The sequence below is a fragment of the Bos grunniens genome, chromosome 11 (genome assembly GCF_055505025.1).
Source record: "Bos grunniens cultivar Pamir isolate PY7600 chromosome 11, Bosgru_T2T1.0, whole genome shotgun sequence".
In the NCBI taxonomy this organism is placed as follows: domain Eukaryota; kingdom Metazoa; phylum Chordata; class Mammalia; order Artiodactyla; family Bovidae; genus Bos; species Bos grunniens.
Genome location: NC_141175.1, coordinates 11,539,646 through 11,558,551, shown reverse-complemented (window position 1 = coordinate 11,558,551; position 18,906 = coordinate 11,539,646). Strand labels below are relative to the sequence as shown.

The following is an 18,906-nucleotide window of genomic DNA, read 5'->3' as shown; positions in this document are numbered from 1 at the left end:
TGAGCTGGACTCCTGGGGCAACTTGTTATCCTGGCTGGACTCGGTGGGGGTGTGGGGAGCTTTTCTCTGTGGGGTAGAGCGACCCACAGCTCTGCAGGGCACACAGTAGGGGCTCTAGAAATCCTTGAGTGAGTGGCTGAAATTGTGGTGTTTCACTTAGTTTGTTCTTGTGTTACTTTTGAAAACTTTAAGGTAAGTTCTGTTATTATCCCCACTTTTTTTATCTCCACTTTTTAGACAAAAGAACAAAGGCTCAGAGAAGGGCACAAAGCTACTGACTATGCTCAGCTTGGTCTAATTCCAGGGACCGATAAACAAATAAAGCCAGGAGTCTGAGTGAGAATAAAGAAAATCAGGGAGAGGACTCCTGCGAGTTACTCAGATTTCAATTCAGTTCAGTTCAGTCGCTCAGTCGTGTCCAACTCTTTGTGACCCCATGGGCTGCAGCACGCCAGGCCTCCCTGTCTATGATCAGCTCCCGGAGTTTACTCAAACTCCTGTCCATAGAGTCGGTGATGCCATCCAACCATCTCATCCTCTGTCATCCCTTTCTCCTCCCGCCTTCAATCTTACCCAGCATCAGGGTCTTTTCTAAAGAGTCAGTTCTTTGCATCAGGAGGCCAAAATATTGGAACTTCAGCTTCAGCATCAGTCCTTTCAATGAATATTCAGGACTGATTTCCTTTAGGATGGACTGGTTTGATCTCCTTGCAGTCCAAGGGACTCTCAAGAGTCTTCTCCAACACCACAGTTCAAAAACATCAATTCCTCAGTGCCCAGCTTTCTTTATAGTCCAAACCTCACATTTTTTTTGCTGTCTAGTTTGGTCATAACTTTTCTTCCAAGGAGTAAGCATCTTTTAATTTCATGGCTGCAGTCACCATCTGCAGTGATTTTGGAGCCCCCCAAAATAAAGTCAGCCACTGTTTCCACTGTTTCCCCATCTATTTGCCATGAAGTGATGGGACCAGATGCCATGATCTTAGTTTTCTGAATGTTGAGTTTTAAGCCAGTTTTTTCACTCTCCTCTTTCACTTTTATCAAGAGGCTCTTTATTCTTCTTCGCTTTCTGCCATAAGGGTGGTGTCATCCGCATATCTGAGGTTATTAGCTGTCTTCTATTAAGCACATGCGGGGCTTCTCTGGTGACTCAGATGGTAAAGAGTCTGTCTACAGTGCAGGAGACCCAGGTTCAATTGGACGATCTCCTGGAGAAGTGAATGGCAACCCACTCCAGTATTCTTGCCTGGAGAATCCCATGGACAGAGAGTGGGCTACAGTCCGTGGGGTTGCAAAGAAAGAGTCGGACATGATTAAGCAATTAAAAAAAAAAACTTCTGTGCAGCCCTTTCCCCAGGGCAGGCCCAGTGCTCACGGCGGCAGCAACCCTGCTGCTGTTTGCTCACGTTTCCTTAGAGGGACGAGTGCAGGCTCCTGGGCGGGCCCAGGTGCCACATTGTAGTCCGAGGGGCCTCTCCAGGGCGGGCCTCACTCTCACATGCAGACGACTTAGTGCTTCTGAATAGCCGCTCAGAGCCCAGTGCCTGGGCTCCAATCCCAGCTCCACCGCGTACCAGGGGCATGACCTTGAGCAAGTTAGCTTTCTTGGCCTGTTTCTCCACCCATAAAGTGGGATAATAATAGTATCTACCTCACAGGGTTGTGGTAAGGATTAAGTACTATTTGTCAAGAACATAGAACACTGCCTAGCACATAGTAAGTCCTATATTATTATGTTTTAAACTTTTTATTTTATATTGGAGTACAGTTGGTTAACAATGTTGCGATAGTTTCAGGCCCACAGCAAAGTGATTGAGTTATACATATACATGTATCTTTCCTTTTTCAAATCCTTTTCCCATTTAGGTTGTTGCATAATACCGAGCAGAGTTCCCTGTGCTATACAGTAGGTCCTTGTTATCCATTAAGATTTATTTATTTAAACTGCCACATGACTATTATTTTATTTTTTAAAGATATTTTATTTATTTATTTTTTGACTGCTCTGTGTGGCATGTGGGATCTTAGTTCCCAAACCAGGGATCAAACCTGTGCCCCCAAAGCAGAAGCTTGGAGTCTTAACCATTAAACTACCAGGGAAGTCCCAAGATTTATTTTTTTATTGAACATAGTGGATTTACAATGCTGTATTAGTTTCTGATGTACAGTAAAGGTATTCAGTTATACAATATATATTATACATATATATTCTTTTTCATATTCTTTTATCATGGTTTATTACAGGATAAAAATATGCAATGCTTCTCAAATTTTTGTGTCCTCCTCGCGCAGGGACCATGCTAATCTCTGTATTGTTCCAGTTTTAGTATCTATGCTACTAAAGTGGGCACACACAAATAAAAGTTTTTTAATGTGCAGCACCTGCTCAGCAGTCCTACTTTGTGGAATCTGTCTGATGGACAGCTTCATAAAACTCATAATGATAAATATTTAAGAATGGTCCTTGCAGTGTTGTTTGTAAAGACAATACCTGGAAAAAACACAGCTGTTCATCAAAGGGGGAGTGGTTAAATAAGTGGTTAAATAATAAGTGGAACACTATGCAGGAGTGAACAAGTGAAAAGAACTGCGTGTGTGAGGTTGATTATCTGGAATTACTAACATTTGACCATTGTTGATTTACAAAGTTGTCATGGCAGTTTTAGAGGATTCCATCTCATACTACACACCTGTGTTAGACTAGATTGCGCTGTGGTGACAAACAGACCCGAGCATGTAATGGGCAAACACAACAGAGGTTTGTTTGTTGCTTAACACAGGCTGAAGGGGGATGAGATAAATGATGGGGCGGGGGGGGGTCTCTTCCAGGAGGCGGTTCAGGGAACCACACTGAGAAAAAGTCTGACATCTTCAGCAGGTGCTTTTCCAAGGCTGCATGTTGATTCTGGCCAGATGGGAGAAAGAGCACACAGGCGCATGGGGGACAACCTACGGCCCTGGCCAGGACGGGGTACCCCTTACTTTGGCCCATATTTCATTGCAGACGGCTTAGTCATACGGTCACACCTAACCGTGAAGACACCGGGAGACGTGCTCTAGCCGTGTGTATGGGAAGCAGGAGAGATAGGAGTTGGTGGATGGATGGGCTGTCTCTGCCTGGCGTTCTCTAAGCCTCAGTTGCCTTATCTTTATTATGGGGCAGTGGCAGCAGCCACTGCACAGCAAATGACAGAATGTGTGTGCATTCAGCACAGTCCTGACCCACGGTGGTGTGGCTTAGTTGCTAAGTCGTGTCTGACTGCTGCGACCCCATGGAGTGTAGCATGCCAGGTTCCTCTGTCCATGGCATTTCCCAGGCAAGAATACTGGAGCGGGTTGCCAGTTCCTTCTCCAGGGGATCTTCCCCACCCAGGGATTGGTAGGCAGATTCTTTACCACTGAGCCACCTGGGAAGCCTGACCCATAGTGACCACCCCATAAGTATTAGGGTGACAGGCTACCTCCCAGAGGTCCCTACTGGAATCAAGCACCAGTTGCCTGCAAATGTACTTAGCCTGGCCATGGCAGATCGTATTTCCCACATGCTCTCGTTGGGCTTCCCAGGTGGCGCTAGTGGTAAAGAACCCCTGCTTCCCAATGCAGGAGACATAAAAATGTGGGTTCAATCCCTTGGTTGGAAGGATCCCCTGGAAGAGGGCATGGCAATCCATTGCAGTATTCTTGCCTGGAGAATCGCACGGACAGAGGAGCTACAGTCCATGGGGTTGAACATAGTCAGACACGACTTAGAGAATAAACAACAGCATGTTCTTGTTACAATGCGTCATTGACGTTCCTGCCTGCTTGAGCCTGGGCAGACCTTCATCACAGGTGGTGGAGGTGATACAATGTGACTCCTAAGACTGGTCCTAACAGTCTGGTTTCTGCCTTTCATTCTCTCTGTCTCTCGCTGCCCCCCACCCTTTTCTCTCTCTCACTTGCATGGTGGTTGCTCTTAGAACCTGGCCACTATGTTTCAGGAACCCAGGCCACCTGGAGAGGCTACCTGGGGTGTTCCAGCTCCCCACCCAGCTAGGTCCCCCAAAGAGAACCAGCATCAGTGATCAGATGTGTGAGCAGGCATCCTTCGTGATGACTCCAGCCCCAGCCTTGAACTTTTCCATTTGAGGCCTCAGACCCTGGTGGCATAGGGGCAATTCTTCCAAACTGTCTGCATTCCCGACCCACAGGAATCAACAGTCAAGTAATGGTGATTGTTTGAAGTGACTAGATTTTGGAATAACTTGTTAGCAGCAATAAATAATAGATAGGGTCATGCACTTTTTAGTCTTCTCTTTCCTTGTCTTATTGCCTACTTATTTCTCCTGGGATCACCCCCCACATCCCCCACCTGCCCTCCCTTTCTTGTCCCAGGGTCTGCTTCTGGGGGACCCAGCAGAGCAACACATTATGTGGAAAAGCTACATGTAGAAAAAGGACAAACATAAAAATTATTGGGTGCTTCTTTTTTGGGAGTGGGTCTGAGAATCAGAAACTTTACTTTTTAGTCAATACATGTCTGAATTATATGTTATTGAATTATATGTCTGAATTATTGCTTATATGTTAAGCAATACTTCATTATAATTTTTAAAACCTAAAAAAATTTCCATTTTCCTAACTTTGAGTCAGGTCTTATCAGAGTCGTGATGAACCATGTGAATTGATCTCTGAGAAGGTGAGATTCAGACTTTTCGTATTTGTGGGCAGTAGAGTTGGGGTGTGGTGACTTTTCCCTTTTTTCCTAATGCTTTAAATAAGCTTTAAAAAATTGTGGTAAATTATACATGAAATTTACTATTTAACCATTCTAAAGGATACAGTTAAGTGGCATTAAGTGTGTGCACATTGTTGTGTAACCATCACCACCATCCATCTCCAGAATCTTTCAACATCTTTCACCACCCCAAGCTGAAATGCTGTATCCATTAAGCACTAGCCTCTGCCCCTGGGTGGTCACCTTTCTCCTTTCTGTTTCTATAAATTTGGAATCATACAATATTTGTCTTTTTGCGTCTGGCTTGTTTCACTTAGTGTTGTGGTTTCTTAAGTGGTCCCGGGATAACTTTCACGGTCATCTCCATCCACGGCCACAGTCCTTGGCATGAGACCTGTAGCCACCCAGCCGGCACAGGTGGGGCTGGTGGGCATGGCTGGCAGTGTAGTGGGCACACGTGACTGGTCCCGACACTTTGTTACGGACGAGCTCACGGTGCCTCCCCTTCCCCAGTTCCGAGCAGAATTGCTGGGCGAGGGTTAATCAACATTCAGTCATGTTTCCAAGTTTAAATGGAGCATTTGTTTAATTATGTGTAAGTAGCAATGCATTGTGGCCATTATCTAAATCACTATTTTATTTCCTGGATGTGGTTTCGTAATGCAGGGCTTCTGCTCCAGCCTAGCATCATTAACAGAGAAGAGTTAATGAATATAAAAGCGTAAAGGCTAATTACACTTTAATTTACAATCATGGTCTCATTTTGGGACCACATGAAATCTGTTTTGAAAACAATTAAAAAAAAAACCCCTGCTCTTGCCTTGGTAAGTGGAGGGACCCCGGCCAGGAGCCCAGCTCTGTCTGCCACGTCGTGGCTGAGCAGCACTGGCTGGCACCGATCCCCTCCCTGGCGCCATTACTACGAGGCTGGTGAGGCCAAGTTCAGCGCCCTGTGACTCTGTCTTTTGTCTCCAGCAATTTTCCTCTTGCTTTCAGTGTCTGCGGGGAAGAGTTGGGGGAGCCCCATCTGGGGCTCCGGTGGTCTGATCATGCTCTTCTGATGTCGCATCACATTGAACCATGCTGCTTGTAGTTACTCAGTGGTTTTAAAAATGGTGGTGATGGAAATTCGTGTGTGTGGGTGGCAGAGGGTGGGGGCAGGGGATGCTGACATTTACTAAGTTCCTATGTGTGCCAGACATTATGTCGGGTACTTTCATATATATTATTTATTTCTTGAAATTGCTTATCAATGGCAATTAGTCTCCCTGAAATTTGAATTAGTCCTTCTGAAATGTTTAATGGAACTATGGAATCATTGTTAATTTTCTTGGCATAATAATAGCATTGTAGTTACGTAGAAGAATGTCCTTATTCTTAGGAGATGAAAAGAAATTTGTGGGTGAACCGTCATGATATCTGTCCCTCGCTTGCAAATGGCCCAGGAAAGTAATTTACATATATTATATATACACTCTTTTTTTCTCTCAGGTGGTGCTAGTGGTAAAGAACCCACTTGCCATGCCAGTGCAGGAGACATAAGAGACTTGGGTTCAATCCTTGGGTCAGGAAGATCCCCTGCTGGAGGAAATGGCAACCCACCCCAGTCTTGTCTGGAGAATCCCATGGACAGAGGAGCCTCAGTTCAGTTCAGTCAGCTCAGTCGCTCAGTTGTGTCGGACTCTTTGCGACCCCATGAATCGCAGCACACCAGGCCTCCCTGTCCATCACCATCTCCCGGAGTTCACTCAGACTCACGTCCATCGAGTCAGTGATGCCATCCAGCCATCTCATCCTCTGTCGTCCCCTTCTCCTCCTGCCCCCAATCCCTCCCAGCATCAGAGTCTTTTCCAATGAGTCAACTCTTCGCATGAGGTGGCCAAAGTACTGGAGTTACAGCTTTAGCATCATTCCTTCCAAAGAAATCCCAGGTCTGATCTCCTTCATAATGGACTGGTTGGATCTCCTTGCAGTCCAAGGGACTCCCAAGAGTCTTCTCCAACACCACAGTTCAAAAGCATCAATTCTTCAGCGCTCAGCCTTCTTCACAGTCCAACTCTCACATCCATACATGACCACAGGAAAAACCATAGCCTTGACTAGACAGACCTTTGTTGGCAAAGTAACATCTCTGCTTTTCAATATGCAATCTAGGTTGGTCATAACTTTCCTTCCAAGAAGTAAGTGTCTTTTAATTTCATGGCTGCAGTCACCATCTTCAGTGATTTTGGAGCCCCCCAAAATAAAGTCTGACACTGTTTCCCCATCTATATCCCATGAAGTGATGGGACTGGATGCCATGATCTTAGTTTTCTGAATGTTGAGCTTTAAGTCAACTTTTTCACTCCCCTCTTTCACCTTCATCAAGGGGCTTTTTAGTTTCTTTTCACTTTCTGCCATAAGGGTGGTGTCATCTGCATAGCTGAGGTTATTGATATTTCTCCCAGCAATCTTGATTCCAGCTTGTGCTTCTTCCAGCCCATCATTTCTCATGATGTACTCTGCATATAAGTTAAATAAGCAGGGTGACAATATACAGCCTTGACGTACTTCTTTTCCTATTTGGAACCAGTCTGTTGTTCCGTGTCCAGTTCTAACTGTTGCTTCCTGACCTGCATACAAATTTCTCAAGAGGCAGGTCAGGTGGTCTCCATCTCTTTCAGAATTTTTCGCAGTTTATTGTGATCCACACAAAGAGGGCTACAATCCACAGGGTCGCAAAGAGTTGTACACAGCTGAAGCAATTCAGCACATATATATATATTTATATATAAATGCTATATATTTTAATATGTATAATTTATAATATATGATATATATATAATATATATGTGTGTACATATATATATAGAGAGAGAGAGTGAGAATGAGGGAGACAGAGACAGACACCCAGAGAGAGAAACAGAGATAAGTGGGAAAAGTATGAATCGTTGTTGAATCTTGCTGGAGGGCATGCAAGAGTTCAGTGTGCAGTCCTTTCAGCTTTCCTGTTTTGAAAGCTCATAATAAAAACTGGAAAGAAAAAACATCGTCCCAACTGGCTGCCTTGAACCGCTTTACCTTCTTTTCTTGTTAAATAAACTCTTTTTCTCCCAAATGAGGCAAAAAGTCCATTTAATTAAGTCCAGCATCTGTATGATTTTGCATTATGGATTACTGGAGTCTGGAATAATAATTAATCCGATAATCAAATAATAATTAATTAAACAAATATGTAAGAAAGCCAAATAAAACCTCGGAGGGGATGGCCTGCAGTGGGGCCTGGTTGTCTTTTGCTTCTGAAACCCTCAAGAACAATCATTTAAAGACGTCCCACCAGCTGCTGCGCATTTATGCGAAGGGGGCAGTAAAGGGCCTTCTCGGTATTAGCTGAGTCACCCTTAAGAATTCATCCGCAGGAAATGTGGGGGTGGGGCTGCAGCATTATTTATGTTAAACATAAAAGTAAAGTGAAAGTCACTCGGTCATGTCCGACTTTTTGCGACCCCATGGACTATACGGAATTCTCCAGGCCAGAATACTGGAGCGGGTAGCCTTTCCCTTCTCCAGGGGATCTTTCCAAGCCAGGGATCGAACCCAGGTCTCCCGCATTGCAGGCGGATTCTTTACCAGCTGAGCCACAAGAGAAGCCCTAAACATAAGAGTAGGGACACCGAAATAGAAGAATCCGAAAATAAAACAATACATTGCATTTTAAGGCTCTCTGTAATTCCTACACAGTTTGGTAGGAGGGTCTGTGCTCCCCACCTGTGACTCCACCCCTTTGGCCACAGCTGATTGGATCAGGAGGACACAGGTACTCAAGCTGGGCCAGTCAGAATGGCTGCCCCAGGAATTTGGAAAAGAGACTAAGGAATCCCAGGGCTGTCTGAATCTGGTAACTGTTTCTGGCCATCCTCTGCCCAGTGGACTAAGGAACCTGTGTGCCACGAGGAGTACGGAGCAGCCCTCGCAAAGAGAAGCAGGAGACAGCAGGGATGCTCTGGGGACACCTGACAATCCTGCCAGGCCTTCTCCTGGTCCTGCCCTTGGGTTTTAGGAGATTTCACTGTAGTGTTCTGTTAAATTCCGTTTTTGTCCTGTTGAATCTGGCTTAAATGGATTTCTGTTGGAACCAAAATAGTCCTAATATAGTGAACACTATAGAGATCACAGTCATTTACTGACTGGGCAGGACACTGCATACTGTGCGGCCCCGGGCCTGTGCAAATGTTTCAGACCCATGCCTGGTTATTCCCGCCCTGCCTGGTGTTGCAAAGGTCTGCCCTGCCCTGCAACTGAGCTTCCCAGGCCCCTCAAATGGCCAGTGGGAGGCCCTGGGGGAGACAGGACAGCAGGAGAAGGGAGAAGCCAGGGTATTTCTCCCCCTGTCGTCCTGCCCTGGCAGCCTCTGATAGGGACCATGCTGTCTCTGCAGCTCCACCCCCATGGCCCCTTGTGAACCCCATCTCCTCCTTTTGTGCTGCCCACACAGTGGCAAGGTGGCTGTCTGCTTCAGTGATCTCTGGGTCTCTGTTCCATTTCTATTGGCATCTCAGTATTTCGGTTACCTGTGCAGTTAATTGCCTGTATCAAATTCCACCTGTTGAAGTACTGTTTTCATGGTTGAATGCTGACGGAAGCACATGACCTCATTTTACTCTCAAAATGCCCCTCTGAGGGAGATATTAGGATCCTCACTTTGCAAATGAGGAAGCTGATGCTCAGAGAAGTTAAGTAACACACCCCAAAGTCATACAGCTTGTCACAATGCTCAGAAGCTCTTTGAGCTCTTACTATTGAGCTGCTGTGTTCAGTTACCTCGTTAGTTACAATGAAGGCTTCCCAGACGGCGCTAATGGTAAACAACCTGCCTGTCAGTGCAGGAGACACAAGAGATGTGGGTTCGATCCCTAGGTTGGGAAGATCCCCTGCAGGAGGAAATGGCAAGCCATTCCAGTATTCTTGCCAGGAAAACCCCATGGACAGAGGAGCCTGGTGGGCTACAGTCCATAGGGTCACAAAGAGTTGGGCACGACTGAAGCAACTTAGAATGCACGTATAGTTAGAAAGAAAAGTCATTAAAGACAAGCAACAAGAAACAAATCCTGGGCAAGATCCTGAGGATCTGGATTGGCCCTTCAGGCCTGGAAAACTCCCTCAGGCAAATCCATCCTCTCTCAGCCCCTGGACGGCACAGAGACTGGTCCTGGAATCTCAGGCCTCAACTTAGGAGCTCAGAGCCCCTGGGCATGAGCCTCTCTGAGCCCAGATCTCTCCTCATTACGGGAGAGAAGTCAAGTTTAAAGGTCAGATCCCCGAAGAGGCAGCATGAACACACCTCAGGCAGCAACGGTGGCGTGACTGCACAGTGGTCAAAGTGCTGCCCGTAGCCTGGAGCGCAGTCACCCCGATAAGCCTATTCAGCTCTTGTGTCTGCATCTCCTCCTCCTCTGGGGCCTCGGCCAGCTGTGTGGATGCAGAGGAGGAATGTGGATGCTGTGTTTCAGTTACTGATCCACCTTTGCCCAGGACAAGTACCACCTGTTCTCATTGACTTGGGATTTTTCTTGTTTCAAAAAATATGTCCATTTTTCATATCCATAAACTATTTGGGCTTGAAGGGCTGGTTCTATTTTTTTCCTGACACATATGAAGTGAAACGTGTAACTATTGGAGGAAAAATGCTCCTGGGAGCCCATGGGCCACTGCCCACTCAGGCATTGATGATAGGGGCCAGGAAAACTGTGCTCCTGCTGTTAGCAGAGTGATCCCAGACATGTGACTTCTCACAGGCCTCAGTTTTCTTACCTGTAATCTCAGTCCCTATGCCAGGGGTATTATCAGGGTTCCTTCAACTAATTCAAAGGTCCAGAGGACGGGTACCACCTATAATTATTGTTTTGTTAATGTTTTGTTATTATTGCCAGCAATCTGTGGCCTGAGTGGGTCCCTTGTGGCCTATGGAAGTATAAGGCCAGATTCCAGGGCTCCTCAGGTGCCCCAGGCCAGGTGCTGGGATGACGGGTGGGCACCCTAACTTCTGTGGAGCTAACTTCTGTGAAGGCAAGTAGTCTGCAGCCCTTAATTATTATTTTTTAATTCGGCAACCAGGGATGGAACCCGGGTGCCCTGCAGTGGAAGCATAGAGTCCTGACCACAGGACCTCCAGGGCATTCTTTTCTGAATTAATTAATTAATTTGTAGCCCTTATGAATGGCCTCTAATCTGGGATGGTTGGGAGGCTCCTGGTAAGCTTGTAGCTCTGGTGCCTGGCATCTCCACCTCTCAGGTCTGATCCCTTTTGTGCATTCAACTCAGATTCCCAACTCAGATTCATCTGGGGAATTAGCTTGGGCTCCATTTTGGCATCATGTCCTGCTGGGCAAGCTGTGTAACTCTGAGCATGTGGCTTAACCTCTCTGAGGCTTTGTCTCCTCAGGTAAGATGGTAGTTCTGATGATACCCACCTCGAGGTCTCAGTCCTGCAAGTCCTTACTGTTGATTGGACCAAGGTGGGTGTTGGTGGAGTGATGGGAATGTGACCTGGAGCTGAAGGACCTGGTAGTCTAGAGAGGCAAGTGTTGCTATAGTAACAGTAAGAATGGCCACATTTATTGAGGCCACACTATGGGCAGGGTGTACTGCCTTGCTCCCCGCTGCCAGTCTGAGAGCTGATGGGGGCCATGATGACTGCATTGGATGGAACTCTACTTGCTCCCTGGCCTTTGCCTGCCCAAAGAGAGAGTCCACGGGCATCCCAGAAGGCCAGCTGGGCCTGAACCAGGAGGCCTTCTGAAGTTTCATGGGCACCTGAAGAGTTGAAGCTGGAGGGCTGGCTGAACTTCCATCCACCCCTACTTTGCAGATAGAAACACAAAGGCTCAGATCAGAGAAGGACTTGTCTGAGGTCCCCACAGACAAGTTAGGAGCCCAGACATACTGTTTCCCCACCGAGGCTTTGGTACCATTTCCTTTATGGTGGGGAAACAGCCAAGGGGTGCAGTGAGGGGACAAGGACATAAAGATAGCCATGCCACCCACCCCGTGGTTCTGGAAGTTGTTTCCAGGCAATTTTCCAGGGGAATTCCTGACTTGGAGCCAGGATGTCCGACTCTTTAGAGGCCGCTTCTTTGGTAGGACTGTAAAGGGAGCCAGTACTGGGACCTGGGCTGAGGGTCTGGTGGCAGAAATGAAGACTCCACCTGCAGTTGCTTGGACCCAAAGTGACCCTCCTCCCCCCGCCTGCTCAGCCCCCCTATCTCTAGCTCCCCTACTCATTCCATTCACTTCATCCTTCTGAGATTTATTCCCGAGTCTCGAAGCCTGGAAATAATTTGCTGACAAAGCCCCGTCCTCGGCAGGTGCTTTAATTGGTTTTGTGGGAGCAGGTCCGGGAGCATCTATTTAGAAGGAAATAGAAATTATGGCGGTGCTGCCCGTCCTTTCTCTGTAATGGGGACTGTGGAGTGTGTCTCTGTGTGTGTGTGTGTAGAGGGGAGGGCAGCTCGAGGAAAGCAGAGAACTGGTCACAGAGGCTGTGGGTTCCTGGGGAGGGGTGTCTGGGACCACAGGGCAGTGAGGGTAGGGGCTGCAGGCCGCCTGCCTCCTCGGCCCTGGACCAGCCTTGGAATTGGGGCAGGGCAACTTCTTAGCCTTGTAGAGCTGAGGGAGGGAGAAGGCGGCGGGCTGGAGGGATCCCAGGTGCCAAGACATGGGTGGGCTTAGCGATCAGGAGCCTCATCCCTGTCCTGCTTCAAGGACACCCTAGCACCTCTGGGTGGGCATCCTCTGAAACACAAATCACAGTTGTAACTCCTTGACTCAAAGCCCTTCCATGTCTCCCCACTGCCTTTGGAACGAAGCCAAGCTCCTTAGCTTGACATTCAAGGTCCCTCACATGTCTGTCCTCAGAAGACAGATGACCGCCTCAGCCATGTCTTTCTTTCCTCCAGTCCCCATCTGCTCCCTACAATAGTCTCTAGTCCCTGTCTTCCTGTGTGCCGTGCCCCTTGATCACCCGGCAACTGCCTCGTTACTGAGAAGATCATCCCCACTCTCATTTTATAGCCTAGGAAATGGAGGCTCAGAAAGGTTAAGTCACACAGCGGGGCTGGGACTCCAACCCAGGACTGTCTAGTACCCAGTCCCATACTCTTCACTACCAAGGCCCAGATGGAACAGGCCTCTGAGCTCCACGTCTTCTCCTGAAATATCCCTGCCTGCATTTTTCCATTGGCAAACCCTTATGCATCCTTTTAAAGCCCACTTGACGTCACTTTTTTTGGGAATCCTTTCCTGACTGACCCCTATGTCCAGTCTCTCCTTTGAGCTTCCCCAAACCCCAGCCAAGCCCTCATCTCAGCTCTGATCTCTGGGTTTGTCCTTGTTTTGTGTTAGTGTCTGTCTCCTGCTCTTCATCCCTCCCTCCAGACAGAACTTCAGCTAAACCGTTGATCTTACAATGAGGACTGCGGCCCTGAAGCACAGATGGGTCAGAGCCTGGGACCTGAGCTCTTTTCTTGCCTGGGGTATTGAGCAGCCTAGACCACAGCTGCTCTGTGTGATCCTGAGCAAGACCCTGTGTCTCTGTGGACTCAGTGTGCCCATCTGTAAAATGGGAGGGCAGTCTGGAGGCATCTGACTCTTAGGGACTCTGAGGGCCAGGCTTGGTCTGGAGCCTTACCAGTGTGATTGTGACTCTTGTGGTGGGTGTGATGGGGTGGCCACTCTCCATGTCAGGGTGGGTCACATCAAAGAGCCAGTGGTGGTGCCTGGCATGGGTTCCACATGGTAACGGGAGACGGGGCTTGTAGAGCTCTGAAGTGAGTCTTGAATCAGGGCTGCAATCTCAGCTCTGCCACTCATCTGCTATGTGTGAGCTCAGGCAAGCCTCCCACCCCATGGGCCTCGATCTCATCTGTAGGATGCAGTAACAATAATACCACCCCAGAGGGTCGATTTGCTGTGAGGATCGCAGGACAGGTGCACAGGGCCTGGCCCAGAACATGTGTCATGAGTGCAAAAATCTGGGTGCCACCTCCCTGCTGGCACAGAAGGGGGCAGAGGGGGTCCTAAAGGATCTCAGTGTAGTTAGACAACCAGACTGACTCACAGAGACCAGGCCAAAGCTAAGGGGCTCTCATGGGTTTCCTGGCCCCAAGGTGGACCCTGAGGTTGGGGCTCCTAAGGTGTTTTTTCCTGGTGTGATTTTTGTTTTAAGACTCCAGAAAGCTAGTAGTAAAGAACCCACCTGCCAATGCAGGAGACATGGGATGCAGGTTTGATCCCTGGGTGGGGAAGATCCCCTGGAGGAGAGCAAGGCAACACACTCCAGTCCATGGCGTTGCAAAGAATCGGACACAACTGAAGCGACATGGCACGCACACGCATGTGATTTTTTTTAATTTTAAGACTCCAGGAGAGTGTTAAGTGGGTGCCGGCAGTTCCTGGACAGATGGGCAGGGTGTGGGTGGGTGGGCTCAGAGGAGAGCTGGGGCGGGCAGAGGCAGGCAGTGCCAGGATGAGACCAATACGACCCAGAGGTGGCCGGCCGGGTTCGGAGACCCCCATTCACATGCCCCAGAGTCAAGGTCCCAGCCAGGTCTCCCCGCGTCCCGGCTGTGCGCACCGCCTCGGTCACCCGCTCTGTCAAAGGAGGAGGCAGCCCCCGCGCGTGGCCGGGTTGGGGTGCGAGCGGGACCGGCCGGGCAGGCAGCGGCCGCGGGGCTCTGGCCCGGCTTCCGGGCCCCGGCGCGGCGGCAGCCGCCGGCCCTTACACGCGGCCGCTCCGACAGAGTGTCTGCGGCCACAGGGGAGCCCGGGAGAGGAGAAGCCACCACCCACCCCGACGCCCCCGGGCGCCCGGCCCGAGCCCGCGTAGTGCCGACCGCAGGGGGCGCCACGAGGCCGCGGTTGGGCCTCCCTGGCGGCTGCCGCAGCCCGGCGGAGAGGGGCGGCGCGGGGCCGGGGCGGAAGTCTCGGCAGCTCCCGAGGCCGAGCGTCCCGCCTCGCCGCCGTCGGGCAGCCGGGACCCCCGCGGGTGTTTGGGGCGCTTGGGGTCGCGCCCCCGCCGAACGAGGCCCAGGCCCAGACGGATGCGCGGGCATCCGATCGTCGACCCACCCGGTGCACCGTGGCCCCCGCAAGGCCTTCCCGCCGCGTGTGTCCGGCTCCGCGTGGCAGCGGGTGTGCGCGGGGTCCGGGGTGTGTGTGTGTGTGAGCCCTTGCGGATCCACCGCGTGTGACAGCGGCCGCGGGCGGGAACGCGTCCAGCGTGTGTGTCCTTGGGGAGACCTGCTGTGGCGGGCCGGGTGCGCCGGGTCCTGGCGGGCTGGGGACCCTTCCTTTGTTGGCGCCCCTCCTCCCCACAGGCCGGGAGGGGGTGAGCAGGAGTGGGGGTCCCAGGCCGGAATCTGCAGGCCTGGGAGACGGTCACAAGGGCAGGCAGATGAAGGAGGAGATCTCTTCCTCCCTTTCCCCTTCCCATCTCCAGGTTCCCTGGCCTCCTTCCCCAAAGAGAAGACCTGAATGGGAGTTTCCTCTCCTCCTGGAAGAAATGGAGCTGTGTATGTGTGTGTGTTCCGGTATCCTCTTGACCCATGAATCTTGGGCGGAGAAAGCTCTTGATCTCTAGGGATTCGATCACTCCAGGTCCCAGGGAGAAGGCTCACCCCTGGCATGCCCTGGTGGGGACCTGAGCCTTGGGAGGGAGTGGAATTGACTTGCCAGGGAGTCTTGACTTGGAGACTTGACAGGGAGACTTGATTTGGGAGGAAGTGGAATTGAAACCAGCAACAGCAGGGGGCCTTGGAGGTGGTGAGCTGTGTGTCTGGAGGTTTTGAGCCCAGGGACTATCTATAGGTCCTTTCCAGCTCATTCACACAGAACCTTTGAGAATCCACACAGAACCTTTCAGAAGCACTTGTCCTGAGCCAGGCTCTGCCCTGGGAAAGGTGAGGGAAGGGAGAGGAGATTTAGAGAGGACTGAGGCCCCGCCCCCGCCAGGTCATTGCAGTCCAGCAGAGCTGGTAGGACTTAAAGGTTGGCAGCGCATGTAGGAGGGATGTGGTCAGAGGGGGAAACGGGAAGTGGGGTCGCCTCGCAGGACCTTAGAGCCAGAAAAAAGGAAATCTGGATTTTCTCTCACAGGGGCCACCAATGTGCCCTGTCCCTACTCCAAAACCTGCCCCGCCCCTGCAGGTGGGGATTCAGAACACAGGTTCAGAGCAACGGAAGGGGAAGCTGGTTGATTTGACGGGTTGCTTAACCTCTCTGAGATGTTCGTGAAACAGGCTTTGTAGTAACTTGATTTTGAGGTCCCACACTATTTCCCCCTTCCCAGTGGTGGCAAACCCAGCACCCACCACTGAGTACAAGGAAGAAGGTGCCTTCCAGGCCCAGCACATCACGGTTCCCCGTCCTGGCACTGTGACTGGTTCATATACAGGCGCAGGACCCCACTCCTGGCCAGAGGCTTTCCCGCAGGACAGGCTGTAGGAATTGTCACCACTTATTCTTGCCTTGGCTTTTGAACCTGTTACTGACTTTAGAAAGCTTGCATTTTCACTGTTTCTGCTATTGGGCAAGTCCTGAGCAGTTCAGAAATACAAGAGGGCCTGCTTTGTGTGCAGGTTGGTTCATTCTTGGCAGCAGCCACACGGAGCAGGTGCAAGAGCTGAGGTCGGGAGTCAGACAGACCTCAGGGTCCCCATCTCTGCAGCTTCTCCCTGAGGGACTCTGGACAGTTTCCCTGGAGTCAGGGGGGACAAGGACCCTTGGAGGATCCAGCAGGAAAGAAGGAGGAGGCTGAATAGTTGCTGGGCTGGACTGGGGACACTGGTGGTGGGGGGGTGGGGGTAAAGTGGGGTGCTGCAGTAGCTGCAGGGGGGCTCTGAGCCTTAGACACCCAGAGCCCCTGCCAGCTCGGGTCACCAGCTCCTCCAGTGACTACAGTGGTGGCATCCGTGAGATCTGTTCATTTCTCCCTCCTCCGCCTTCTCTCTCTCACTCCTCTCTCTCCCCTCCGCTTCCTGCCCCCACAGCCTCAGTCTCTTTCTCTCTTATCCACTTGACACAGGACAGTCAAGCAGCCTTTAAACCCAAACCCAAACAGGACCATGAACCTCTCTGGTTTAAAGCCCAAACGTGAATTCCTGTTGCTCTTGGACCGAGTCCTGACTTGGTCCCGGGCCCACCTTCAGGGCCCAGCCTGCCCCTCCACTTCCCTCTCACTGGCCTCCTCCCCATCCTTATGTGCTGGCTTCTCCCAACTGCTGAGCGCCAGGCCTGGAGCACAGTGGTGAGGGGCCAGGCTTTGGGATTTGAATCAGGACTCTGCTAGCTGTGTGCCCACCCTCTCTGCATCTCAGCTTCCCAGTCTACAGGAAAATAACACAATTATCCACCTCAGTGGGGAGGTGTGGGCACGCAGAGTGTTAGCACAGGGCCCAGCACCGGAAAGGACCAGACCCGTGTATGGCAGGCTTCTATTATTATTATTATCGGTGTCTGTGCAAGGAAGTCATCCCAGCCTCTTAACCCAGCCCTCCAGGAATCTCTGGCTTGCCAAGTCTCCCCTCCAGACTAGCTGTCCCTCTTCCCTCATCCCTCAAGGCTTTGTTCCCATAAGTGTGGAAGGACCGGAATCTTTGGGGCGGGGCTGTCATCACCCATGGGGGCTGCTTGTGGGTCCAGCTACCCCTCCCAGAAGCTCTGACCCGATGGGGAAGGGAGGATGGAGCACCTGGTCCCTGGGGGCTGAGATCCCCGAGAGGGACCCAGAGGATAAAGAGACAGCATTTTCAAAATAATTGCAGTGATCAAGAAAGACTCCCCATCCCATCCTGGATAAAGGGAGGAAGACATTTAAGTCTTGAGTGAGCAAATTTGACCTGAGCAAACCAGCTTGGGCAGAGGGGTGTGCAGGACATTAGCTGGAGAGAGGTGACATGATTAAAGGGTCATTGTTAACTAAATCCTTACTGAATGCTTGGTTTCCATCGTTTTTGTTGTCTAGGCTGATAGAAAATGTACCCCTTTTCCCATCATCAGAGAACAAGAGAATGATCTATTTTCCACACACATAACGTTTCTGTCTGCGATCCCATCGCTGACACCCATCAGATGTTGCTGAGGAGGGTGTGGTTGGGAGTCATGGAAGGGTGGGAGATGGGGTGCTGGGCCCAGGGAGGAGGTGGTGGAGCAGGGAGAAGTGGACCGACTGGGGGTGTGCTTTGTGTTGGGGTGTTGAAGATCCCCTGGAGTAGGGCATGGCAATCCACTCCAGTATTCTTGCCTGGAGAATCCCACGGACAGAGGAGCCTGGCAGGCTACAGTCCATGGGGTCGCAAAGAGTCGGACACGACCAAGCAAATAAGCACAGCATAACGCAGACACTTGCTGATGGATTGGTTATGGGGTGATGGACGGGAGGCGGGAAGGCCCTTCCAGCTTTGTACAGCTGAGTGGATGGAGGCGTTGCTGCTGGGAGGAACAGAAGGTGGGGCCCCCAGCCTGGCCTGAAGGAGCCCTCTGAACCTTCGGCCCTGATCCATGCAAGGCTCTGGGAATCAGGAGCCCAGAGCGGCCTGTCTACCTTGGACAGGTAGGGTATGATACGTGGCTATGTGGGCCTCAAGAGATTTCTGATTACTGGGACTTCCTTGGAGGCTTCCACTGCAGCTTCCACTGCAGGGGGCATGGGTTTGAGCCTTGATTGGGGCACTAAGATCCTGTATGCTGCTTGTGGCCAAAAAATTGAAAAATATATTAAAACTAAAATAGTAATAATGATAAAATGTGTTTGTGATCATTAAAAAAGGTGAGTCTTGGGCAGGTGTGTCTATGCACATGGCTGTGATGGGTTCAGGCAGGAGAACTTACCTGGCCGGGATCTCTCACTCCCACCCAACCCCTGTCACCCACGGACACAGGCTCTGTTGTTAGAGTCAGGAAGGGATGAAGGAAAGAGGGAAGGCCAGGCCAAGTGGGTTTGACCATGCTCTGACTTGCTGGTGCAGACATGGCTTCAAAGCCTGCTGATCTGCATGCTGCCCTGCCCACCCCAACATAGACCAGTGGGGGGAGCCTGCATGGGGTCCAGGGGAGGCAGGGTGTGGTAGGGCCTTGTCTCTGGAGTCAGAGAGACCTAGGTTCAAATTCTCCCACATACTATTTTGGGCAGCTGGCCTCTCTGAGCCTCAGTCTCC

At 50.6% G+C, this 18,906-nt stretch overlaps 1 non-coding gene across 1 annotated transcript; it reads right to left on the bottom strand.

Annotated features, from left to right (window-relative positions):
• Nucleotides 1–2,247: 2,247 nt before the first annotated feature.
• Nucleotides 2,248–2,351, bottom strand: LOC147362535 (U6 spliceosomal RNA). The gene has a single exon (XR_015137540.1). It is a non-coding gene; the product is annotated as a U6 spliceosomal RNA (small nuclear RNA).
• Between the last annotated feature and the right edge of the window lie 16,555 nt (nucleotides 2,352–18,906).